A 26575-nucleotide genomic window follows, 5' to 3' on the forward strand; every position below is an offset into this window, starting at 1 on the left:
ACCCAGCTCACATGGCCATTTATGGCCCTCTCTGATGCAGAGAAGGAGAGAAAATCCCTTCTGTAGGTGCTCCATTGCAGGGAAACATGAATTAAAATGCTTCCTGTGGTGAGCAAGTATTTTCCAATTCACCAGATCTAAAGAGAAAACTTTGATCCTTATGGGCACAAAGGCCACGTTTGCAGAAGCTTCTGCTGAGGATGCTGAAGGGGATCCTCCCTGCCAAAGGCTAATGCCAGCTGCAGGGGTGGTGGTCAGAGGTGACATTTGGTCTGGTCCCTTTCTTTTGAGCATGTACACACATTTTACAGTGCCAAGGCACTTTGCAATAGGACTTAAAACCCAGCTGCAAAATACGCTGCAGGCGATGATAAGAAATGAATCTATTTTCACTGTCTAATCTAATGTGTGTGGCAAGGCTCCCACCACTCTGCTGGACCTACTCTGAGCTAATCTGAGAGCCCAATAAGCTCAGCCCAGGTCATTCTGTTTCTGCTTTCCTCACAGCCACAAGAGGAGCTGGGATGGGAAAAATCTGCAGCGCTCCAAAAAGAAACACCTCCAAGCCCAACTCCTGAACCCCTCACCAGAGTTTTTGGTACATACAGCAGGTCTTTAATTCAGTTTCATTCACAGAAAATGCCACAGGTCAAGTCAGATTTGCATGATTCCAAGAAAAATAAAAGTATACTGGGGTTTGTGGTTTCAGAGGAAGCATTAAGTGCCTACTGACCACATCCTCCCATCATTCCTGCTCTCCACTTCTGATAGGAGTTAAACTGATGTAACCCTCCCTGCAGTGCCCTTACAGCAAGGGCTCACCAAGGGCTCAGAGCTGCTCAGGATGCTGTGGGGGCTGCTGCTCCCATCCCTTTTGTGTCCTCTCCCAGTGAAAGTCCAATACTCCCAGTGCTGCCCAAGGCATCCTCAGGCACAGCCCACGGAACTGCACTTGCCTCTTCAGCCAGCCAGGAAAGAGTTGAAGCCAAAGGCTAAGGGAAGAGAGGTGGTCAGGTTCAGGCAGACAGAGGGGCTTTCTGCCCTGATTTTTGTGATTTGGGCTGATGGTGCAGCAGAGGCCACAGGACAGGCAGAGGTTGTGTTTGTGGTCACAAATCCCCCTTCCTACCATCCTGTCCTGAATCCAACCTGCACTTACCCCCTCACCTGCTGAACACTCCCAGAGACACAAGAACTCCCTTTTATCTGACAATAGATTCACACTGCAGGAGGGGCCAGCATCCTGCTCCTCTCCTGTGTGTGCCCCACCTGCACACCAGAGCCTCTGTCAGTGTGAGCTGCCCCACTCACACATCTGAGCCCAGGAGGGCTGCAGGGAGGCCTCACCCCCTCCCCCTGCTCTGGGGACATTCCCAGCCCATTCCCAGGGAACAGGGACAAGCCCAGGGCACTGCACATCCACCCAGGCAGCTCCTGGCAGAGAGGGACAGGAGCCACCAGCCCTCTGCTGTGGCCAGCTCCAGGGCACCTGGCTCTGTTTGAGCACTGCCATTGATCCAGCACACTCAGAGATTAAGAGACCAGCTTTGCCATATCCTGGAAATATAAGGATTTTTAAAAAAAAAAAATTAAAAAAATCAAAAAGGCATTATCCAAGGTTTGTTTAATCAGGATTTGCAAAGCACTGAGAGATGCTTAGGCACTGCTAAGTGCAGACTAACATCTCTAATCACCAAGTGTCAAGATGTACAGAGCTGCCTATAGACATGAAGAGGCACTTAGCCCACAAAACCCCCCTGTTCCATTGCTTCTGGAGCATCTCTGTGAGCTGGGGCTGGATTTACCAGGAGATGTGATGCCTCCAGATGAATGCACAGGATTTTAATGCACCTGGGATGGGGCTTCAGCTGGGTGACAGCCTGCAGGTCATCGTGGTCCAGGGGCATCTTTGGGTTCTCAGGCTGCTTTGGCTGCTGAAACAAAGCACTTTACCTTTGAGACAGAGCACCAGGGAAACCAGTGTCTCCAGACACCCTACCTCAAGACTAAATCACATCTTTTCCTTACCTTCAAAGCAATAAATGCAAGAGAGGATTTATTGCTTTTTAACTAGTGCCACAGAACATGCATTTCATTAATTTACACAGGAGGAGGGGGGGAGGCAAAGCTAGTTCAATAAATTCTCCCAGACTATTGCTTTGGAACAAACAACTCTGCAGATCCAGGCTGTGGATGTCACAGCAGAGGCTTTTATCCAGATGAGCTATGTGTTCAACAGGGTGACTAGAATGCTTCAAGAAAATTAAAAAAAAAAAAAAAGAAGAAGAAGAAACCCAAAGAGGGTGGAGACTAGAGAGCTGCTCTCTACAAAAGGCAACATATCACTGACATGTTGTTTGAACTCCCAGTGGTGTATTAAAAAAATAAAAATAATCCCCCTCTGAACCACAGCTGCATCCTTAGCTCTCACTGCTGTGTTATTTTAGCTTGGAGGGAAAAACGACATTGTTAATGCCTTTTTCTTCTCTCTTCCCCCACCCAGAGGAAACAGCATTTGTTTTTCTTGCAGTGTTTACCATGAGGATGGTGTGGCTCTGCTCGCTTCAGAGCGGGGAGAAAGGGAAGAGTGTCTGGAGAGGGGTGGCTGCAGGGTGGGATCCTTCCCATCTGATTTACTGGCAAGGCCAGAGCAAATAGAAGGGATAGGCTTTCCCCCACCCCAGCACAGCAGGGCTGCAGATGTGAACTGTGAATCCAAAATCCCGCCTGAGCCCACAGCATTTCTTTGACAATAGAAAATAAATAGCTCCATATTTGTTTATTTAGTTAACTTCACTTCTGAGGGATTCATTTTGTGCTACTGAAGAGGAGGAAATGGGGATGAGATGAGGCTGGCTGGGCAGCCCTGCAGACCCTGCTGCTGCTGACACCAGTCCTTGCCACACAGCCTGATGCTCTCCTGACTGTGTCACCCCAGGGAAATGCACAGGGATGTGGTGCCAGCCCTCTGCTGAGCTGTCTCAGGGTCACCAGACATCCCAGGAGTGGTGTCTCACAGTGCAGAGTGCCCCAAGCCCAGGGGCAGGTGGTGCTGCTTGGCCAGCCAAGCACTCACAGGGACCCAGAATGTCCAGGGGCTCATCCCAGCTTTGCCCTGTTTGTTTGTTCCCTGCACATCACTGAGAGTGCAGGAGCACCTGTGCCCTGGGAAGGGTGGGCTGGGATGGGAGGAAGCCAGGGTGGGACAGGGGGTGTGCTGGGAACCTCCACACAGCAGGAGGGGATTTCCCTTTTCCCCACCTAAACAGCTGCACGAGGTCAGAAACTGGCACAGGACCACTGAGGCAGCAGGGGCAGGAGGAAGAAGCAGGGAAACATCAATCCAGGTTACCCAGTGGCTCTGCAGCAGAGCCAGGACAAGAAGCATTTTCTGCTGGCACCTCCTGCCCTGCTGGTTTCCATCAGATCATGCCATAAGGGCTGGCACTTGAATTGCTCAAGCTCCAAGCACCCCAGTTTCCATTTTCCCTTTCCATCTTGTATCACTTCTCTCTTACAGAAGGCAAACCAGAGGCAGACAAATACCAGTGTGTGCAAACTCATCCTTCCCCTCACCCTCCTGAAGAACACATCAAACAAATCTGACAACAGCAGCTCAGGCACACACTGTTCTCTCCCCAGTGCCATTTACCAGGCACAAACCTTTCACTTGCACACCTGTTTCTGAGTCCCAAATCAAAAGCATCTTCTTTCCTTAAAAAAAAAAAAAAAAAATCACAAACAAGCCAGGTAAGGAAACCAGAAAGTCCCAGTGAAAGGGACACAAAGTCCCTGCTGCTGAGATGGGGAAGAACAGGCAGACCCAAGGGTGCTCCAGGCTTCTTTCAGGATTAGGGCTCAAGCAGCAAAAATTCACCATCAGGTTCATTGAAGGTAGCTGAGCATTGGAGGAGCTGCAGGGCAGCACTAGGGAACCATCCTGGGGAGGAACCTTCCTCCAAAGCCTCATGGAACACCCACTGGCATTTTAAATGTGTCCTGTGCTCCTCTGGCCTCCTGGGAGCTGGTTGTGTGTCCTCCAAGCCAGCACCCCCATTCCATGGGTTCTTAATACCACTACACAAAGTTAACTCAATGTAGACACGTACTCATGGGATTTCCCTTTTTCACTCAGGCTCTGTGCCTCTTCCCCAGGGTCTGCAGAGCTCCTGGGCACTGGCAGCCACTGTCCCCCACCACCTCTAAAGGCAAATATTGAAGGTAAGGCTTGCAGGTGTTCATTTAAACAACTGGCAAATACATCATCCTTATCAGAAAGTGCTTTGTTTGATCTGCTTTGCCATCAGATAAGAGTAAAAGCAGAGGGTTTTGTTAAAAAGTGTACAAATTTCTTTTTCCAAATAATTACTGTTAAAATTTTCCAGCTACAAAAAGAGAGGAATTATTCTTTCTGTTTTCTGATGATTTCCAGACTTGTTTTTAAAAATCTTGCCTCAAATACCAACATTTCTGCCTCCTCCACTTTCTGCCCTGCTCATTGCTGCACCTTCTCAGCACCTCACAAATCTCAATTAACCTCAGTCAGCCTGGGAGGTAAAGGCATATTAATAATCCTGTCTCAGATATGGAGAGACCAAAGCTGTTAGCAAATGAGGCCAGCACTTCCCACCGAGTGCCAAGGACTGACACTGCTGGATTGGGGGAGCAGGGAGTACAGCAGGAGCTTCAGGGCTCTGCACCTTCCCAGGAAATGTCCAGGGCACAAAGCACAGGCAGCTGGTGGCAGAGCCAGTTCAACTGGAATTATTCTGCTAATTACATTTCAGCACCCTCACAAAACATTTCTGCTCTACGAGATGCAGCACCAAAACCACTACCTCAGTTTTTTTCCCAGAGGATTACAGATTTTGAAACCCAGACTGCTGTGTTTCAACCCTAAACTCAGTCCTGCTGATTCCTTTCTCCCTCATCTTTCCCCATGCTCTGGTAGGGATCCCATCATCACTCCCTCACAACTTTTACTGGGCTGATCTACACAATCTACAAGATAACAAACTGCTGTTATCCCAATTTCACAAGGCAGGAGGGGAGAACAGACAAATTAATTTGGTTAGCTGCTATCACAAGCATCTATGGCACAGCCAGGGGAGGGACACCCCAAGTCAGAGGCTCAACTTAACATCTGCTCTATAATTCCTCTGAGATACCAGCTGGGATTTGACCTTGTAGCTACTTGAGCTGAGATAGTGGCTCTAACACAACCTTCAAAGAGACAATATTACATGGCTGCTTCCTATATCACACAAAGATAACACCAGTATGTTTTTAAATCATGTGTTATAAAAGAAAGCAATGAGAGATTAAGGCTACTGATATTTTCCTGAAAAAAAATTTCAGTCTCTCCACAGCAGCTTCATCACAGAGTTTAGGGCTCTGAGAATTACAGTTACTCTGCTTTATTCCCCCCACCCCAGCCTCTCAAAAGGCAATTTCCCAGGTTATAAAGCTACTAAAATGTAACACACTTTACCTGACTCCTGTTTTTCCGAGGGCACCAGCCCGTGCAGCACCATGGGTGGATTCTCCAGGGATTATCCTGAGCAGGGAAGCTGGTGGGTGACAGCCTGCAGGTGAGAGCCATCAATTCCTGTGGACACACACCTGAATAAGGCATCACCACACCACAGAGCCCCCTCCCAGAGACCAGGATAGCAGCTCCTCATGCCAGCTTAACCAGGAGTTAACCAGCTCTGCTTCCACCTGCCACAGCTCACAACCTTCCTCTCTTCATTTCTTACAGATGAGATACATCCCAGACAATTAGCTAATAATTAAACCTGACTTCCAGGGCTCAGAAGCTTTTAGGGCTTCTGTTTCCAAGCCTAAGCCTCCTCCCAGCCAGTTTCACACAGGTCTTAGCTCAGGATCCATTCCTGTGTCCCAGGCTTGGGGGTGATTTTTGGCACAGGGTCTGTGATGTGCCCAGCCTTGGTCACTGCTCTCCCTTTAGCTGCAATAAACACCAATGCAAGGGCCCAGAGCTCTTGGTCCCCTGCCAAAGTCCCTTCCTCTCTGCAGACAGGAAGAGGGTTTGTGACACCAGCCCTTGCAGTGCTTTTTTCCTCTCCTTTGCAGGCGCTCCCCTCTCGCAGGGTGTGAGGTTTCCCTCACCTGCTCGCTGGACACGCTTCAAGCCTTCTGTCTGCTAAGCCCAGAGATTATTCTGCCAGCCAGGAAACCATGTGGGACTGGTGGTGAGACCCAAACTGAAAACAAAACCTGAGACAAAAAGCATTGAGAGCCTGCAAAACTGCTCAGATGAGCAGCAGGCGACAAAGAGGCTTTCACAGGCAGGACAGCAGCTCTGCCCTCCCTCAGCTGCCACTCAAAATGAAATTGCTGATCTCAAGTTCCAAGGGGGAAAAAAGACAACTTGATCCAAAGAGACAATCTCACCCAAACTATCTTACAGGTGGGGCAGCAGTGGGAAGCTGAGCTCCTGCTCCCCGTTCTCCCCCTGCCCCAGGGATGCTCATTTTTATTCCCCTCCTGAAGCAACAAGTAAACCCACCCTGACTTACTCTAATTGCTTATGGAAGAAAATAGGCATTTCCTATCATATTTTCCTCCAGCACTTGGGTGGGACAGCAGCAGGCTGACGATGTTTTGGCAGCAGCAGGGACCTGGGGAGTTGGTGGGAGCCCAGCCCTGCACTTGCTCGGGGTGGGACGGGAAATTCACTGTGCATGTCAGTCAGCAAGATGGGAATGCCTCGGGCTAAAAGCAGAAGCATTTTAATAAGAAATATGCCTCTGAGTCACGATGCTCCAGGGACCAGTGGTGTACTGTCTTACCCACCAGCCTCACTCAGGGACTTTTTTTAAGGTTAGGATCTGGGCTTAAAATTGCTCAGCTGTGAGGAGAATAAACACTTGGTCATGTTTGCTCACTCGAGCTAAAGGTGAGTCACCTGTAATAACTTTCAGAGGGAAAATTATATGAGTAATACTTTGAGAACAAGGTATGAAAAATACCAAGAGGGAGCCTTGTGATGTATTTAATAATCACGACCCCTTGCTGAATCATGATCCTCTCAAAGAGCCGTTCCCTCGCACTCTCCATCATTTGATTGCGTGGCTCTGGAGCGTGCTAACCCCAAAACATTCTGCAAATACATTTGTGTGGCTCGGCTCTATCTGTGTTTGGAGAGTGCCTTGGAGAACACATTAAACACTTCAGCTGCTGAAGCGAGTGTCAGCGCCGTCCCAAGAGCCTCTGAAGTAAATGATGTCGTTAAGCACATCGTGGGAATAGTCATATTAATCTCCTGTCTCTGAGCAAACCTGCCTTTACACCACAGCCACGGGGGTCAGAGTGGGTGTGTTGGCACGTTTTCAGCAGCTCCCAGCTGCTGGTACAGGCAGCAGGACGAGCTGTGTGAGGGCTGAGCCTGCTGCTGGCTCCTGGAAATGGAGGAGCAGGTGGGAGATTCTGGCCAGGGCTCCCCAGTGCCAGTGTTTGCCTTGGCACCTGGCAGCATCTCCTCAGCCCTGCTGGGCTCCTGGCACAGCAAAGCAGTGGGGCACACCTGCCTGGAGGGATGAGCACCCACCCTCAAGATAGGCTTGGACCAGTGACCAGAGCCAGGGAAGTGCCACTGCTGGCTATTCTGTAAGCCAGGGGGGCTGGCTGCTCCACCAGGCAGCTCTCATGGTGTGCTGTGATCTGCTCCTGAAAGCTGGCCAGGTCCCTGGAGAAGCTCAACAGCAGCCTCGAGCTTCCTGGCAGGTTCCAGGTTTGGGTTTACAGCAGGTGAAAGCACTGTGGGGTCTGAGAGGAGGCTGAGGTGGGGGCAGTGCAGCAGAGCATCTCTGCAGCCCCGAGGGCAGAGCTGCAGGGATGGGCTCTGCTCCCTGCCAGCAGCTTTCCCGTGCTGTCCTTGCCATGCCTTGCTCACGCTGCTGGGCAGCAGGATCCTGACACGGCTGTAATGTAATTTTGCATGTGTTAATTTCATTTCTTGGCTTTGCTCAGGATCAGCTATTATTCTGCTGAGATCGTAACCAGGAACGGGTGAAGCTGGTTCAGAGAAAACAGCCAAGCCCATGCCTTTCATTTCCCCTCTCCTCCCAACTGCTGTGACCTTTGCCCATTATTAGAACCAAAATTGAAATAAGCCTTTTCTTTCTGAGGCTCTGAAATACTCAGCTCTGAGTCAAATTCATGGAACAAGGGAACTGATTCAGACAGCCACAAGCTATTGTTTCAGTTCCACCTTAAAGCAGTTCCAGCTCTGTCAGCTCTTTTCTTTCCTCCTTTTAAAACCCAGCTGGGAAAAGCCCCAGTGAGAGGCGGGTTGACACTGGGGATGGAGGCACTGGGCTGCTCACAGCCCTTTCCAAGGCAGCAGCACACATCCCCCACGCTGTCCTGCCCAGGCAGGGGCTCCCTGTCAGTGGGGGGACAGATCCTGCCATTGTCACCTTGCTGGGAAACCAGTGCCCTGATATGGCAAATACTGAGTGGGTGGCTCCTGAGTAGGAGGTGGCTCTCTGGAGGGCCTTTGCTGTTCTAGATCCCAAAAGAGCCAGCAGCTGGTAGTGTATCCCTTGGAGAAGGGAAGGAGCCCCTCTTGAAGGACTGCTCTGCACAGTCCCACTCCCACAGCACACCCATCTTTAGCCACCAGCATGACAAACTCTGCCAGGACATCCCTGAAACCTGCACAGCTCCTGGAGGAGGCTCCCTGCACTGCTGTGAGCATTTCTCCCAATCCCACCCTGTTTCTGAACCACAGGTTTGTACTGGTACAGACCTCAGTAGCTACACCCATGCTCTGCTCTCTGGAGCAGGCAAGCCAAGCCCCTAGGAAAAAGCTATTATAGGATTCTCTGAGTCACCCTGTGCCTTCTCCAATTGTACTTAAACCTGATACTGATCCATTCTGTTGTTGAAAGCAGAAATTAAACAGATGAACAAGTAGCTGGGAAGGCACTTTAAAGATTTCTTCATCAAAGGTGATTTAAAAATATTTTCCAACTCGGCATCCTTTAGCATAAATACACCACCCAGGTTCCCAGGGCCTTTGGGTAAGAAGATCAGTGTGGTAAGGAAACTTCTTCTCTGCCAAAGTCTGATATTTGAGCAGCTCCTACTTGCAAAATAACACAGGCACCTGTTGTTTGTTTTGGCAATTCTGAAATCACAGTGTTCCCATAAACTCCACACACACACGTGGGTTCTGGGAGAGCCCTCACTCTCAGTGCTGGAGGAGATAGTGTTATTTAAATAAATAAATTCTCAAGGTTTCTGAGTGGTTTAGCCAAGACTGCATGGAAAAATTACTGTGCAACTGTCAAATAGTTGAGATTTAGGCCCAAAGGCCATGAAAGGTGTCTGTTCTTGTTTCACTGCAATGAAAGCGTGCCAGCCATGACCACAACTGAGCACAGCTCCTGCTAACACAAGTGCTCCTTAACAAGGAGAGCTGGGATTTGCTTTTAGAGCACCTTTGCCACCCAGTCCAGTGGAAATCTCACAAATAATGTGTTAAAAGGTAAAATTCAGATGCAAACCAGAATTTTAAACCACCAAGAGTGTTGGTACCCTCATGTGTGCAGGCATGCAGATGAACAGGGATGGGCACAGGGACTCTGCACCACACTAGGGAGGAATGGACAGTGTTTGAAATGAGGCTTTTTGTCCTCTTCCAGAAAAAAACAAAAGCAAGCCCATGGCTGTTAGCTGCAGAGCTGTGCATGAAATAACAACCTGTTACCCATCCCTTGCCTGAAACATGTTTGTTCTGTACAGTGTTTATGCAGAAAATTTTTTCAGACACCCAAGACAGTTGTGATTACTCACCTTAATGTTCAGCATTTATCCATATCTATCTCCTGGTAGTTAACATACACAAGCCAGCCAGGCTTAGCAAATCTTTGCCCTTTCCTGCATTATTGATCTGACATTTCCTCTGGAGTATTTCAAGGGAGAATTAAATTAACGCTGTATCTATGGACATTACCTAGTTAAAGCAGACCAGCTGCACAGCCTGGCACACCCTTTGTTCAGTCAATCACCATCTTCCTTTTATTAATTCATGGAACCTTGTTGTTATTTCCTAAAAGTGGAAGATGCCATTAGCAATGCTAATGAAAACTACCAGGCTCATTATGGCCAGTGCTCTGCAGACAGGCCCAGAAGAGCTCCCTCCATCCTACAGAGACCTCCTCTGCCATTCCCAGGCAATGGGAACGAGTTGTTTGCTTTCCCCCAAATGTGCTCTTGGGGAAAGATGTGCCAGCATCAGCTGCGGGGTGACCAGACAAACCAGCTCCCTGCCCCAGCTGGGGCATCTCCAGGAGTCCTCTGGAATGGTCCCACCTTAGTCCTGGCACCAAGGAGGAGTCAGAACAGGGAGGAAGAGCATCATCCAAGTTCTTTCCCTTCTTTTAAAGCTTAAACTATAAGGTTGTTTCCACTGTTAAATATTCGTTTTCCCTTTTGCTTTTATGTCACAGAAACACCACTGAAAGATCAGCAGGAGAAACAAATTACTCAGGAAAGGCTGTTTGGCCTCAGGAAGAGGTGTCCTCAGCATAGACTCAACTGCCTTCCTGGATTTACAGGGCTTTCTTTGGTATTTAATAAAGATTGCTGCTCTGACACTAAAGAGAAACATCTGCTGCCTTGTGTCTGGCTGGCTTTAACAGCCTTTATTTTTCCTTCTTAAGAGAACAGTTTGGATTGATTAAGACTCAAGCAAAGTATTTTATACTTTGATACATCCCCAGCTTGTTGAAATCTTACCTGGAATCTTAAAAAACCCAAACAAACCTACCAAAAAAACCCCAGTACACGAAATGAAAGTCTGGAGGACACGTGGATGCCCAGAAACTTCAAAGAAGCACTTTCAAGGCTGAAGACTGGATCTAAAGACTTTTATATTGCTCCAGCCACAGAGAAGGCCTTCAGCTGGGCTCTGCTCAGGCTGGGGCTTCACCTGCACAGAGCTTTGCTGAGCTGAGGGGTCCCAGTTTGTACACACACAGGAGCCTCGTGAACACCAAACTGGGCAAAATCCCCAGCCCTGGGCTCTGCCTGACCTTCCACCCAGCTGGAGAGCAAAGCATCCAAAAGTTTCATGTTGCTGGATGACTTGGAGGTGTGATGGGAGAACCTGAGGATGCTCTAACACCTGCAGAACTGTGTCTTCAGACTGGAAGAAGACAAAATCTCAGTTTGAAGAGTGATAGTAAACATGTAACAAAGAAAACAAATCTGGGGTGGTGCTTTTTGTCACACATAAAGCTCTGAACAGGAATCAGTGCAGTCTTGTTGACTCCAAGCATAGAATACCTCTAGGTAAATAAAAATACTTCTGCTTCACATATTGCCCTGGTTATTCCTCCATGGAATACCTAAAAAGAGGCTTTTGCTGTCAGATTTCACTTAACTTCTTTAAAGCTCTTCTACTTTTCATTTGCAAAAAGGGAAGCTGCCAGAGAGGATGGTAGACGTTAATGCTGGTAAATGCACTGTGCTGGGTGAAGTCATGGAGCATTCAGGCAGATGATGGCTCTGCAAAAGCATTTCAGGGGAGAGGAGATCAGGCCCAGGGCTGGCTGGATGCTGGGACATGCTCCAGGTGCTGCTCTGCAGGATCAGGGTAGGGGGTTAAGCACATGCAGCCTCTGAGCTGCAGCAAGAGGCCTCCCTCACACTAAAAACTCATCACTTGAATAGCCCAGCTCAGCAAAAAAGCCTCCATTTCAGAGATAGGGAAATGATGTGCTACGGTCCCTTGCACAGCCTGGCTGATGGGCTTTAGCAATGATGTGCCTTTGCTTCTGTTATCAAATATTAAAAAGTTCCTTGCTTCTGTGCACCCATTCATGTCAAAGCATGGGGTGTATTTTGTGCTGTGGGTAACAAGTGCCCACTGGGGTTTAGGCTGGGGCTACTTCACCCCCCCGACCACAGGCACCAGCCAGGGACCACCCTCACTCAGCTCCTCTGCATTTTGTTCCCCCTAAGGACTGTCCCTTTGTTGGCAGGGACATTTATTTCACTCCCTTCTCCTGTAGTTCAATTGCTGAAATTATATTATAGAACTGGAGAAGGACACAAACCATGCAAACCAAAGCCCTGGAAACATCGTGACACCCAACCACAACCCACACTCTTCACAAAGAAGAAATCACATCAGGTCAGCTCCTGCACAGCCACTTTATTTAGCTAAGACAAGGGAGCTGCTGGAGCAAATAATTGAGGAATAATATGATAAAACACAATAATAGCAACAACTGCCTTTACTGATGGGCCTCTGAATGAGACGTGCTCAGTGTGCTGCACGTGCCCCACGTGCTGTCATTTCCTTGCTCTGAACAGATTTGCTGAAGATTTGAGCCCTAATCTGTGCACTGTAACATTATCTCAGCATTTGTATTTGTGTGCTGATCTTCTGTGGTTAGATGTGGGCTTTGGCTCCCACAGGGCTCCCTAAGACACTGTGATCCTGTCTGTTCCAAATAACTGCACATCAGATTTAATGGGGGAAAGGGTTTGTTTTGGGTTGGGGTTTTTTAAAATAGTTTTTTTGGGGTTTTGTTTTTTCTTATAAAAGCAACGTATTTTTGGTGTCTGATCCCAGTGCTCACCCTGGATTTCAGAACTGCAAAAGCATCCACTGACTTTGGCAAAGTACTCAAAACAAATGAGCACAGAGCAGATCCTCAGCTGATGTAAAATCAGTGAGACCCCACAGGGCTATTCACACTGCATCCCAAGGCAGGATCTCTCTGAACCACTGTCCACTGAAAATGCAAGAAGCCAAGTGCAGACCCCAAACTGTTACCAAACAACATTGTTTTTTTAACGTGCTCAAAATGAAACAGTCCATGTCAGGAGCATTATCCTGAGAAGGAAGAGCACCTGCCACTCCTATGGTCACAGCCTCCTTTTCTTTATCTTGGGCTTCTGACTCCTTAATCTGTTGTGGAATGTCATTTAATTAAGCATTTTCAGGGTTCACTCTAGGCCGTGGGATTATGCTGCAAGCAGGCAAGGCTGGCCTGAAGTTGTGATAATTAAGGCCACGAAGGACAGCTTGGCACATTGTCTAATCAGAGAGCCAGCATAAATATGCCAGAGCTGGTACTAAATATTTCCATGGTAGAAGCATTCAGACTTACTAGATGGGGCTTCCCCTAATCATAAAGAAATAGAGAAATAAGAAAAAATAGAAGTGCTTTTTCCAGTTAAATTAAATTAGAAAGGAAATAAAAGACATTAGGATCATTCTTGTCAGAGGAATGCCTGAAAAGGTTTAATTCCAACCTTACTGACTCTGTGGTTTTATGAATAAAGGATTAATGAGCACCACGAAGGGGAGGAGCTGGGCAGTGCAGGGCACTGCTGCCTTCTGCACCCCAAAGCCCCTTGCTGATGGGATTTGGTGCAGCTGGGCTGATCCTGGGGATCCACCAGAAGAGCTGCCAGTGCCCCCAGTGCCTGGGCAGAGCAGAGCAGGGCCAGGGCTGCAGCTCCACTCACAGTCAGTCCCTTCCTCCCCATGCAGGGTGTCACAGCAAGGGGGGCAGCTGGGTCACACAGCACCCCTCAGGCACCCTGGGGAAGGAGAAGAAGAGATGAGGGAAGGAGAAGAATAAATTAACTCCCAGGGCCCAGTTCCCTCAGCAGTACCTCTGTGAATGGCTCAGTGCCCAGCAATGTCTCAGAGCACTCACAGGTCATGTGAAACAAAACCACCACCTCCTCCTACACTGGAGGTGCAGAGGTGTTTCTGGCATTCCTGCCTTCAGCTCCCACCTTCAGCCCCAGCTGAGCTGTCCAGATTGCCTCCTGGGCACCACCTCCCTCCTGCCTCCATTCCCTCCCTCCCACTCCAGCTCTGTGCTCCACACACTGCACGGTGCAGTTTCAGACAAATGTCTGTGGAAAAAGACAGAATGCCTCAGCACAAGAGCAGCTGCAGTCTCCATGCTGGGGAGACCCAGTGGGCACCCAGCACCCAGTGCTGACACCCATCCCCTCCCAGCCTGGAGCTCCTGCACAGGCAGCATCCTCAGGCACTTTCCCCTGTTCCCTGCTCCTCTCATGGGATAGGAATTCACACAGCATGATGTTTCTCTTACTGATAATCTTCTGTTTTCCCAGTTTGCTTGGGCTTCTGATATGCTGGCAGAGGTTTATTTTATCCTTCAACAGGCTCAAACACAGCAGATGGGTACAACCAGCTCAGCTACCTGCTGGAAAATCTGTATTATGGTTGTACTATGAATGCTCACAGAAGTTTCTTTGAAAATTACCAAGTGTGACACACAGTTTTGGGTTCGAGGGCTCCCATTGTTTCCAGTATTGCCAGACATTAAAAGTTCATATAATACAGCAACCATGTTCAGGGCATTACAAAAGAAAAGGGGAAGAGATGCATTCAGTTTATACAATGTGATTATGGAAGAAAGACTGAAAGGCTGGATTAAAAAAAAAGAAATAGAGAGACAAATGGTAAATAGGAAAAAGCTCTACAGTCTAAGCATAACTTCAAGTAATAGTGTCTCCTGGTTCTAAACTGAATTTTATAGGCCAGGGAGACACTTGTGTGTCCAGCACTGAGCACAAACAGGGCTCTCTGTGATCCCATGCACCAGTGGATCTCACAAAGTGGATTCACACAAAGACTTGCAGGAGCCAGGTCATCCTCCTCCTTTGACATGCACCTGAGTAAAATGCAGAACAGGCTGGAAACAAGCCCTGCTCTCCCTTTTTGTGCCAAGCAGCCCTGGAGCTGACAGCACGGCGTTGCCTCCTCATTAGAAGCCTCTCCTGGAACATGCTCGGTGTCATTTCCATTCAGCATCAGGTGACAGGCATTTTCTTCTGTAACATTCACTTTAACAGTGGTATTATTACTCTTACTTGAGTGCTTTGATTTAAGCCACGGGAGATGTCACAAATTAGTGTTTACAAAACTTAACACGAGGGGGCTGTCAGTACTTGCTTGAAGACAAGGATGTAGATGGTTGAGACCCCATTGAGGAGGGAGCAAACTAATTGCAGGAGCCAGGGTACAGAAGGATTCTAGACCTAAGTGTCACCTCAAGCAGAAGTGAAATTAATGATGCTCAGAGTGCAGCTCAGTGAAATGAAACACCCTGCTCCCCTTTGGTTATTTGTTGTTGTTGCTTGGGTTTTTTACACAGTGCAAAAAGGAATTAAAAGAACAGAGAGACAGAGTCCAGCTCACCTTGGTGACTGCTCTATCTGCCTACAGCATCCTGCCATTGCCCAGGAGATGCATGAACACACCCAAACAGTGAGCATCTCTCTGCTAGCCTTACTCATCAACCAGCTGCCAGAGAACAGATTCCAAGAGGGCTTGAATAAATAAATTTCCTCCTGATTCAAGGAGCATATACAAATTCTTCTGTGGTCCAAGAATTCACTGACACTATCTGTTAGTTGGGAGACTTTGTTTTCCAGCAGTTAGCTATCCAAGTGGAAGGAATCTATTTTGCATTTGGGAAGGTCTGAAAAATACATGTAATTGCTCTGACTAATAAACAGTCAGGAGAAATACAAATTGTAAATTTAAAATCCTTTGAGTATAGAAGGATCAGCGTGCAGAGGAAAGCAGAGTATCCCTTAGAAACACAGCTCTCCTAAGGGGCCCTTCAGCAAGGCAAGGTATTCCCATGTTCCCTGTTAATGAACAACAACCTGCCTCTAAACACACAGCAGCACTAATGAGGAGTTTGATACAAGTGCAGCTCCCTTTGTGAGATGAGCACAGCACCTCAGAGCCACCAAAGTGGCCCAAGGTCCCATCAGACACCTCCTCTCCAGCCTTTCATCATGATTCATTGCACTGCTCAGTGCAAATCACAAGCTACAAAATTGCATTATCAGTACAGCTCTTTTTAATCAATTCAAGGTACTGATGTTTAAATATCTCCTGCACTGAAAAGCAATTGCTGTTTAAACCCAATTTTTTTTTAAAGAAATCATTATAACATTCTCATAATTGCTTATCTCTCAGAAGAAGATAACGCAGACACAGCTGCTATTTCAAAGGCCATTTTATACATGTAACTCAAACAGTCACATCTGAAATACAGCACAGATTCTCTCTAATTCAGGAACCTATTTATTGCTGACTGCATCGTGTGGCAGGGCTGTGGCCTTAATTACACTCACACCAGAGGTATTTATACACTGTGATTTGCCCAAGGACTTTTTCCTCTGCTGGGCCCCCCTTCAGCAAAACATTTCAAGAGATGCTCGAGATCACACTCAAGTGATTTACTGAGCGTCTCTACAGCAGCTTTAGGGAGCTGTTTTCCTCTGGATGATGCTCCCTTTGCTTCACCCAGCCAGGCAGCTCGTGTGCCCCACCAGGCACCTCTGCAGGTGTGGGTGGGTGGGTTCAAACCTCAGCATCACCCCCAGGCTCACCCTTGGAGCCCCAGGCCTGCCTCTCTAATAGAAAACCTCAGGAAAATATCTGTGTGGTGGATAAGGTCACACAATGCTGCTGGGGTCAACAGCCATCTCTATCTGTCTGGATTTTAGAGAGGAAATATGATCTTGCCTTGAAATTGAATATCTCCCTTGTCTGCAGGTGAGGGAGAGCTTCCTGCTGCCTGTGACATGGAGCCCTGCTCCCCCAGCATAGCCACAGCAGCCAGGCACCCTGGGGTGCCCAAATGCCAGCACCAGGACCAGGACAGCACCCACAGACAAACACACCAACTCCTATAAAAATATCAGTGGGGTATCAGCTCCCACAGGGTCCCAAGAGCCCCCCCACACTGCCATCCCCTCTCTGCTGCTTTCCCCACCCTGCCCAGCCTCTAGCCCAGCTGGGAGGGAAGATCTCCCAGCACCCTGCACACAGCAGTGTCCCCAGACAGTCCCACAGCATGGTCCCACTCCCTGCCCCAGGAGCAGGTGGATCCCAAACCAGCACCCTTGATGCAGTGCCTGCTCCAGCCAATACAACCAGAGGCTCTGGGAGATTGCAATTCACATTTCAATTAGTGATTAGAGAGCCCAGGAGCCTTCCAGGAGCCCAGATTCCCCAGGAGCTCAGCAGTAATTCATTGCCCTTTGCCTGAGATGCAGATGCCCAGCTCCACAGTGCACATTCCTCCAGGGCACCCATGACCAAACCCTTTCTCCATCCTCTCCTGCAGGGAACAGAACTGAACACAGTGCCCAAGCACCAGCTTTGGGAAGTCCCAAAACATGATGGCCTCTCAGGATCATCCATCTTCCACACAGTACAAGCCTTAGGGCTTCCAAAAATTAATGACAGTGGAAAACCAGAGACATTTCTTAGGAAAATATACATCCTGATATTATTATTGCTAGTACTGAAGAAGGCACTGGTGCTTGTGTTGTTCCAACAGTTAATTATCTTCACTTTTAAAAACGTGCATCCTTTTTCCCCTGACAGAAAACTATGCCAACAAATTAGTCAAGCTAATCAGTGCCCTGACTCACTACCTAACATCTAAGAACAGGAGAAACAGATGAGATAAAATGCATGGGTAATGCAGGTTCTAGAAAACTAGAGATAAAAATACTCTGGAAACTAGGTTAAATTACCAGGAAGATAAAGCACGTTAAAAAACAGGAGGATATGAATCAATAATTTACATTTCAGAACAGTTACTCAGACATGTACAAGAGCTTTCAAACACCTGTCTCCCTCATTCCTCTCCAAATTTTGACCCTGACAATGATCCCCAGCAATTTTCTCAGAAATTAACTAATTTTTACAATCTCCTGGGATTTTGCTAGACAGGAACATGGCAAGTGAATAGAAAGGGAGAAAATATTTGGGGCGTAGGAGGGGATCCAGAATCTCACTTAATTGCAATTGTTGCCACCAACACAGTGTAGGTGATTTCCCACCGCTTATAATTTAAACAAATTAATGCAGTGCTGCTGTTAAACATTGTGTTTAAGGACACAGAGCCCCTGATGCTGTTAACACAGCTGGAATGCCAGCTCAGAAATGTCAGCTTTCCTCCCTACACTAAAAAGCTCTACTGTTAATTTTGACATCTGTTTTTAGTGAGATGCATTTCTTGCAGAGCAAATGCACACTGACAAATCCGGGGCCCTCTGTGTATTTTGGTAAATTGCAATCCATTATGAATATATATCTTGCTGTAATTAAATGTTAGCTTTGCAGTTGCAATGCAAGCTGTCCAAGTATCTGGTGGGAACATTTAATAACAATAATATTTTGCTACCTCATTTAAGTATCCCTAATACTCTTGCCCGGGTGAGGTTTTCCCCGGATATATTAACAGCTTAACAGCACACAGGTGAGAGCAAGGAGGTGATATTGAGATAAAAAACTGCCCTGGCAGCTTGGAGCCTCTGTGCAGAGGAAGCAGAGCATTGACATGCCTGCAGCAGCTCCCACTGGGATCTGGCTGACAGCAAACATCATGGATCAAGGCAGTGCTGCGAGCTGCACAGCTCAATTACTGCTCTCTGCTCACCCCAGTGTGCTCAGGGGGGTGGCCCCGTGTCCCCCCGTGTCCCAGGGAGCTGGGGCTGCTCATGGTGCACTGAGCACAGCCCACAGGGAGGGAGCAGGGCTGCTCAAAAGCCTTCCCTGCACCTGCTTTCCAGCACTGCAGAGAAGGACTCCTTGCTCTTTTTGGTGATAAACTATTTATTTTCCTCCATTATATTCTGAAGGCAAAATTAGATCCTAATGTGAAGAATTGTATCTGTCCCAGAGGAGAATGGCTGGGGACACAGGCAGGGATGCCAGGGAAGCAGTGCCCAGGACTGTGCCTTCAAATGCTGCTTCTGCACCAGCAGCTGCAGCCAGGGCAGGGAAAAGGCTCCAGCCTGCATTTAGGGCTGACCTATACTGAGATCCATTTGCTCCAGAACCTCCTGAGCAAAGCAACAAGCAATCACCCCCATGGCAGGGACACCCCCTCACTGTGGCAGCACACTGCTGCTGTTGTGCATAGTTAATTTAGCCCAAAGCTTCAGGAATATCCAACTCTACCTGATATTAATGATTCTGTCAGAAATAGAGTAAAAAGAAGGCAACAGTTGAGTAAATCATGGCAGTCATGACAAAAGGAAAAAGTACAGTGAGGCCTAGACACCAGAAAAACAGACCAAGGAGATACTTGGACAAGCATAATTTTTAATCTCATTAATTTTGCAAGAATTACTATCTTAAATTATATAAAATAAAAATAAACTACAGCATCTAGAAAGAAAACCTCAAGAAGTCATTAAAACTTTTGATCCTGTTTATAATCAAGAAAAATGAATATAAGGTAGCAGGGGAAGGCAATGTAGCAGCACAGGTACTACAATTCCTGGGGATTTATGAGCAGCCTTGGTGTGGAGAGAGGAGAGTTTTCCAAAAGCTCTGCATGCAGACTGGATACAGCAGCCACAGAGAGCTCTACATGACAGGCAAACAGGCAACAAAGAGAATCACAGGTTCTCATTGCTTCTAAATTGCTCACCAACTCTTGCTCTAGCACATAAAATTTGGAATGCTGTCCAACATATATCAAGACTCCAGACAGTAAAATCTAGAAGGAATTAGGATCTGTGTTTTTTTTATCTCAAATCAGTACCTTATCCATCTACTGGAACAGTCCTGATCCCAGATAAAAACAGTTTGCACCATCTGCTATTACTGTCAAATTTATTATTATACTCCATGGCTGTATTTTGCTTTAAAGTGCTGCTCCATAGGAGCAAAGCTCACAGTGGAAAGACTTAACTGACATCAGGGATCTGGATCAGGCCCCTAGTGAGTGGAAAAGAATGAATATTAATTCCTAACTTTCCTATTTGAGCATGACATGCCCCCAGGCTTGCTGCTTGTCTTAGCAGAATCCCCATCTCCTGTTTAGGCACGACAATATTTGTCAAGTGTAATGCTCATTAGTGTGCTGTGTGGTCAGGCCAGCAGTGTATAAACACTGGGGAAGATCAGCTGGGGACTAAAGGTCTGTGCTTTGTGGTCAATTCCAGCCATCAGCATTAATGATGTCACCATGGAGAGCCACACGAGCAGAGAGGGAAGTGCTGCTCCAAGGCTGGTCTTGACAACACACCTTGGCTACGAGGAGCAGGCAATGAAAAATGGAGTGTGCACCTCCAGCCCCTGCCTAACCCTCTCAGTGATTTATTTCAAGAAGAGTCTAGTGGCTTCTTTTTTTAATACCTGAATAAAAGACAGGCTTTCTAACCTGAAGTGCATTCTCTTGTATTCTTCAGAATTCACTCTGTTGATGATACTTCAAATTGATGTCTAATCAAAGAGAGAAAAAGCAGCACAGCAGCTGGAAGAAGTTTGCTATCTGTGTCTTTGTTTTTAACTCACACTTCCCCTCAAACTCTGAGATTTCTCAGCAATCCCTGACATTTTCACTCTATTTGCTTGGAGAGTTCTTGTCCCAGTTCCTATGCAAACTGGGGGAAAAAAATAGGGTTTATTCCCTCTCTGCTCTTGAAAAATTACATGCCCTTTTTTTCTTTTTTTTTTTTTTTTTTTTTTTTTTTCAATTGTAATAATTATTAAAATAGGGCTTTAGGTTTGCTCCCTCTCAAAAAGAAAGTGATTTTAAAAATCCACTTTAAATCTTGCAAAAGCAGAAAATGTGGCAATACTTGAAAATACTCACTAAAGAAAAACTAATGACATGGATAAACATCCTCAACTGGCAACATCCCACTCCCTTCCCCAGGAGAAGGGCCCCTCATCAGGCCTGTGCTGCCAGCCCCTTGCAGGGCAGGGCTCCAGTGAAGCACCTTCAGTGAGAGCAGGAACAGCACGAGCTTTGGCAGTCCCTGCTCAGCTCCCCAAGCCCACTGGAGCACTACAAATACAGAGCATGAGAGCAGCAGCAGCTCCTGAAAGCCCAGTCAAATTTGGCACATGCACAACGGACTAGGTAAGTGTGGGCATTCCAAACTACAAACACTAACCCCAAAATCCACAGCCCAGCCCTTCCCTAAGCAGGAAATTACTTTAGTTCAATTCTAAGCAGGACTTCAAACCATGTATTTAAGCTCAGGCCGGGTTGAATGCCTTGCTGAAGGAGGAGTGCCTTGATCAGAGTCATCATTTGTTTAACCTATGACCATTCATTTCAATTTAATTGGCATCCATCATCCTCACCACTGCAGTGTAACAGAGCACTAATATGGGGGGCCTGGCCATATTCCTTCTGTTTAATTGCATTTGTCAGCCTAAACAGAACCCTCCATGTAAGGTTATTTATGTACTTGTCCATGGACAAGCAAGCTAGCATTCAATATTTGATGTGTTCTCTAAGAAAGAAAACCACATTTTCTGTAAGTGAGGTGTAGCTCAGCTGGTAATTCAAACTCTCAGCATCCATGAAATCCTGCAATCCATTTATGCCTGTTTTGTAGAGCTGACGTTTGCCTGGTGGTCCAAAGCCTTTTATTTTTCTCTTTTCCTTTCCAGCATGTGCTCTTGTACTTACCAGGGCACTTACAGTATTATTTAGGTTGCTGCCTGCGATATTTTCAAGCTACTAGAAGACAGTTTCTTAGACATTTTCATAATGTTTTGAAATGCTGATGAGGATTTAGCATTAAAATTAATGGCAGCCAGCCGTGGTCTTTCAGATGTGAAAGACTGTGCAGTATTTTCTGGGAAAAAAAGGGGGAGCAGTGGGGAGAAGAATGGAGATATAAATAGCCAGTCTTGCTTTTCTCTAGGCAGGATCCTTTTAATCATGTAAAATAGATTTTAAAGATTAAAGACTCTAGGCTCCTTTCTGCCTTTGCTCAAGTCTCATATCACCAATTTTTTTGTATGTAATTTGAATGAAAAAGGACACACATGGTGTTTTCGTTTGCATTATTCCAAACTGGAATTTCCCCTTGAAGAACTTAGCACCTACTTCCCTTGCTGCAAGGAGGAATTCACCATACCTGTGTGGAACAACACAAAACAGGAGAAAAACCCAAAAAATCATCACCTTACTTCTTGGACCTGGAACTTCAGTTTTTTGAGATATCATTTGGAGCTCTGTCCTATGAGCTGAAAAGCAGACAGAAGAAATACAGCCCAGCAGCTGTGTATGTATGAGCTGCAGCCTCAGATTTCATCCAAAGCCCATAAAACTGCATGTGGAAAACCTGCACTAATTGAAATAGGGGCATCAGCACTGGGAAAAATGGCTGCACCTGGGGCAAGAGATGTGTGACCCACTCAAAGTTCAGTGGTACCAGGGGTGTTCTGCAAGAGCTGCCAAAAGTGGAGGGCAGAGAGGAAAGGCCCAGCTCCACAGAGGAACAGTGAATCAAAGTTCTCCTGCAGGACAGCACAGCCTGGCAAGCAGCCAGTGCTGGGAGGAGAGAGTAGATGAAAGAACAGAAAATCTGGGGCAGGATAGCCTGTCCATGGCCATGAACAGTGTGTTGGCAGAGCTGGAACTGAGAGACTTCCTTCTGCCACTGGCATGATAAACCCTGTTTTGTCACACCACTCCCTCCCACCAAGACACACAGTGCAACAGGACTTGCATCTCAGTACAGGTCAGTCTTCATTCTTAGTCTACTTTTCCAATGCAGGTTATGATCAATTCCCCCTAGACACTGACCAGAGCATCCTTTCCCACCTTACACTCCTCACACTTGCAGCTACAGGTTCCACTCAGTTTCCAGCTGCAACTCTCCTGGAGAAGGAAGTCCCTCATCTCCTCTAGGATGCTGAGGCCAACAAAAATCAATGCTAGAATGTATTGGTTTTATTATCTGTACTTACCAAACTAAACTTATTATCTGTCATTCCCAAATGACACAGGACATCTGGATAATTCTCCTTGATTACACTTATAAATACTCAGAGCATCCTAACTTTGTACCATATACTAAAATATCAGTGGTCTCATCAGCTAGATATTCTTTCACATTCATAAGCCAAAGAATAGAAAGGAAACAAAGGACATTGTTCATCAGATACAAGCCCATAAATCCTCCTAATGACATTTGGAATTCACCTAAAAATCCTGGCCAAACCTGAGATAGTTTTCTGGTGAGCTTCATCTCCGTGGGTTTAACAAGTAGAGTCCTGTACCCCACACTATTACTCTGCTATGCACATGGACTGGATGGAGAGGTACCTAAGAGCAGAAAAGCCACATTTACATTTCAGAAGCTGTTGCCATTCTAAGCAGTACCTTCTTGTTGGGACTGCATGGTTAGAGTGAAAAGAAATCATAGAATATGCTTGTTTGTGTTCCAACCTCTCTGCACTGACCTCAATGAAATCAGGCTGCTCAGAGCCCCATCCAACCTGGCCTTGAGTGTTTCCATGGATGGGGCATCCACCACCAATCTGGGCCATGTATTCTACTGTTTTACCATGTTCATCATGTAACAAAAAAATTCTTCCTTACATCTAAAACAAACGCACACAACCATACCACAAGGAAATAAAACACGTCTGTTATTACAGGGAAAGACTTTTTCTAGAGAGCTCTGGAAGTGCAAGTCCACAAAGCACACAGAGCACGGGAGGTGCCAGCACAAACCTCCCCAGGAGCCTCCAGCAGCGTGCCCAGGGCTCAGGCAGAGTTCCCAGCCTCCAGGCCAGGTCCTGCCTCTCTGCCAGGAGTGGCCACCAGCATTTTCCATTAACTCCAGGTGGGTTTGTTCCACAGGCACGGATCCACCTGGAGCTGAACCAGAACACTCCCTTGCTGCACAGATACTGCACATACTCTGCTCACTCCCAGCCTGCAGATCTGTTTCAAGGTCCTGACCCGAGTTTTTAAAGCCCTTAATAGGAGAGGGCCTAATGAACCTCGGAGAGTGCTCCTCATTGCACAGCCCAAAGCAGCAGCTGTGATTGCTCTGGGGGAGCAGGGCTAACTGAGCTCAGGGTGAGCCCTCCTCGCTTTCTGCAGCCAAGCTCCTGCCACCAAAGCCTCAGCCCTGACTTTTAACAAGAATAACATCCTCAGACACTCATCTGCAGTCCTGCCACAGCCTTCTCCACTATGGCTGCTGCAGCATTCATTAAAACATAGCACAAGATAAAGAAAGGCTGCATTTTTTAAAAAAAAAAAACCCTTCATTTTGAAAAACAACATTTCTTCAGCTCTTTGCAGAAAGCCATGGTGAGGTCACATCCTCAAGAGCAAAAGGAGAGGGACACTTTCTTATAGATTATAAGAAATATATATATATGTATTTCTATACAGATTATAGAGAAGGTTTGGGAGTAAGCTTGAGAGGTGAAGATCTCATCTCTGCTGGGCTACAGCAAAGGCAGCTCAAGCACAGGCACCTGATGGAGCAGCAGTGGATAGGACCAGCCCATTCACATCCTGAGCAGCACAGCCAGACCCCTCACATCATCACCCTTCCTAGCAAACCTTGGGAGAAGCTGTGCCAGGTGTGTGTCTGGAATCTTCAGACTTGGTGGGAGCCAGCCTTTCATGCAGCTGGAAGAAGAAATTCCCAATTCCTGGTATATTAATGCTCCCTCGTTTGCTTATCAGGCTCTTCTCACTCTTGCACAGGCAGTCCCTGCTTTTTCTGCTACACAGCTATGAATAGAAATGCAGAATTACCCTGCCCCTAAATGCTGATTTGAAAGCTTGTCTGTACCTCCATCCTGCTTGCCACACACTATTTCATACTTTAATATCAACTCTAAAATAGATGAGAGGCTGATGAGCTGAAACACATCCAGCCTGTTACTCCTACAGCACTAGCACCACTCTCTCCCTGCAGTCTTCCTCTCCTTCATATCCATCTGTCCCCTTTGCCTCCCCCTGCCACTGCCCCATCCTTTCAGCAGAGCACTGCCCTTCTCAGAGCTCACCAGGAGCTCACCTGCTCCTTCCAGGGCCCCACCAGGACCAGTTTTTGCTGAAGCTCTTGTCTTGCCAAGCAACTCATTCCTCTGCTCCTCATCTTTGAACTTCATCTGGCCACACTGGGCCCTTCTGGACAGCATGTGCATCTGCCTTCACAGCTTGCTGTGTTTTGTAAGCACAGGTTCCTTCAAAAGAATAAGCAGTAATTACTGCAGCCACACCTATACTGGAAATGCCTGTGTAATGATCTGTAGCTCAAACAAAGAAAACAAGAGCTGTAGAGAAATAAGCATCCATTTGATATCTGGTCCTTCTCTGCAGCAGGGACCTGATTCTTTGAAGCCCTGAGCTGCCACAGTCCCTGAGGGACTTCAGTTTCTCCTCATACATGCAAATACAAATCAGAAGTCACACTACTGAAGCCAAGTGAGTTATGCAGGTGTAACCTCAATGTGACAGAGAGAGCTCATGGATGTCAACAGAGCCTGGAACAGGTGCCCTTTCGTTTTTCACACAATTTTTCATTCTCAGCCGCTTGTTTTGCACAGCTACACCAGCACACAGAGCTGGTGCAATAGGATGGCTGATATTTAGGAGAAATCACACGCTTAGATCAATGCACACTGCAGGTATTCAGCTGGAACCAAATCTGTTGGAAGCAGTGTAAACCCCAGGGGGCTTGTTCACTAATCAATAAACACGAGGAATGTATGCCACTGAGTTATTGCTGCAGTGTTAATTGTAGCTATACAGGAGGGCTTTTTCATTGCTAAAGAAACAGACATCTTCAAGAAGTGTGGCTTTTACAAAACAGAGATGATATGAAAAAGACATTGCTATTCACTTCTCTGATGTTTTTGGCTTTAGGAAAGCATAGGAGGTTCTCTGTTTTGTGGCTAATTAGAATCTCCCTGTGCTGCCTCACCAAGGAGAAAGGGAAGCTCTCAGTGCTTCCAATGCCCTGGCTTACCACAAGTGACATTTAAGCAGTCACCTGGGGGAAAATCCCAATGGGAGCACTGACAAAGCTTACCATTTGAAAAAGGTCACACCTCCTCTTCTTGCTCTGAATAGATGGTGCTGACCTTAAAAACCTTCCAGTCCCAGTCCCCCTCCTCACAAGCATGTGATGGAGCAGCCAGCCAGGGCATTGCCAGCCTGGAGGAAGCACAGGGCACCACTGCTCTGCAGAATTTTCTTATGCCTTGTTTTCCTCTTGATAAATTACAGATAAATCAACTCATCTGAGAGCAGGTTCTCCTGAGTACCAGCAGCACAGGCATCAGTACAGGAGCACCAGGCAGGGCACAGGCTGCAGTGGGATTCACCTCTAAGGCAATTGCCTTGAAAACAGATAGCAAAAATGTAATAGCACTCCAAACTCAGGTGGATGTGGCATTTGGTGTAAGTGTGAAGGAAAAAGGGGGATTCATAAAGAGCAGCTTTAATCAAGGCATCCAGAGCAGGAATTGCCATTTAGCAGCTCTGATTCAGCCTCTGGAAGAGATTATTAGATACAGACACAAAAAAAACTAGCCAGCTGAAGTCAGCTTTGTGAGACCCCCCTCTTGCTTCTTTGATTAAGGCCCATCCTCATTCATCAATTTAATTAGAGAAACAAAGAACAGGCAGATGGAGAAACAACATCTTCACCCTGTGGATGAAAATTAACCACTGGTAACATTTTGAACACAAGGTCAGGCAAGGCTCTCAGAGCAGAAGTCAAA

At 46.9% G+C, this 26575-nt stretch overlaps 1 long non-coding RNA gene across 1 annotated transcript in view; it reads right to left on the reverse strand.

The window, feature by feature from the left end:
- The window catches only part of LOC130259747 (uncharacterized), a 74104-nt gene that overhangs the window by 38467 nt on the left and 9062 nt on the right, over positions 1-26575 (reverse strand). The window contains exon 3 of the long non-coding RNA XR_008841693.1: positions 5492-5608. This is a non-coding gene — a long non-coding RNA (uncharacterized LOC130259747). The remainder of the gene's footprint in view (positions 1-5491; positions 5609-26575) is intronic.

The sequence above is a fragment of the Oenanthe melanoleuca genome, chromosome 15 (genome assembly GCF_029582105.1).
Source record: "Oenanthe melanoleuca isolate GR-GAL-2019-014 chromosome 15, OMel1.0, whole genome shotgun sequence".
Taxonomy (NCBI): Eukaryota; Metazoa; Chordata; class Aves; order Passeriformes; family Muscicapidae; genus Oenanthe; species Oenanthe melanoleuca.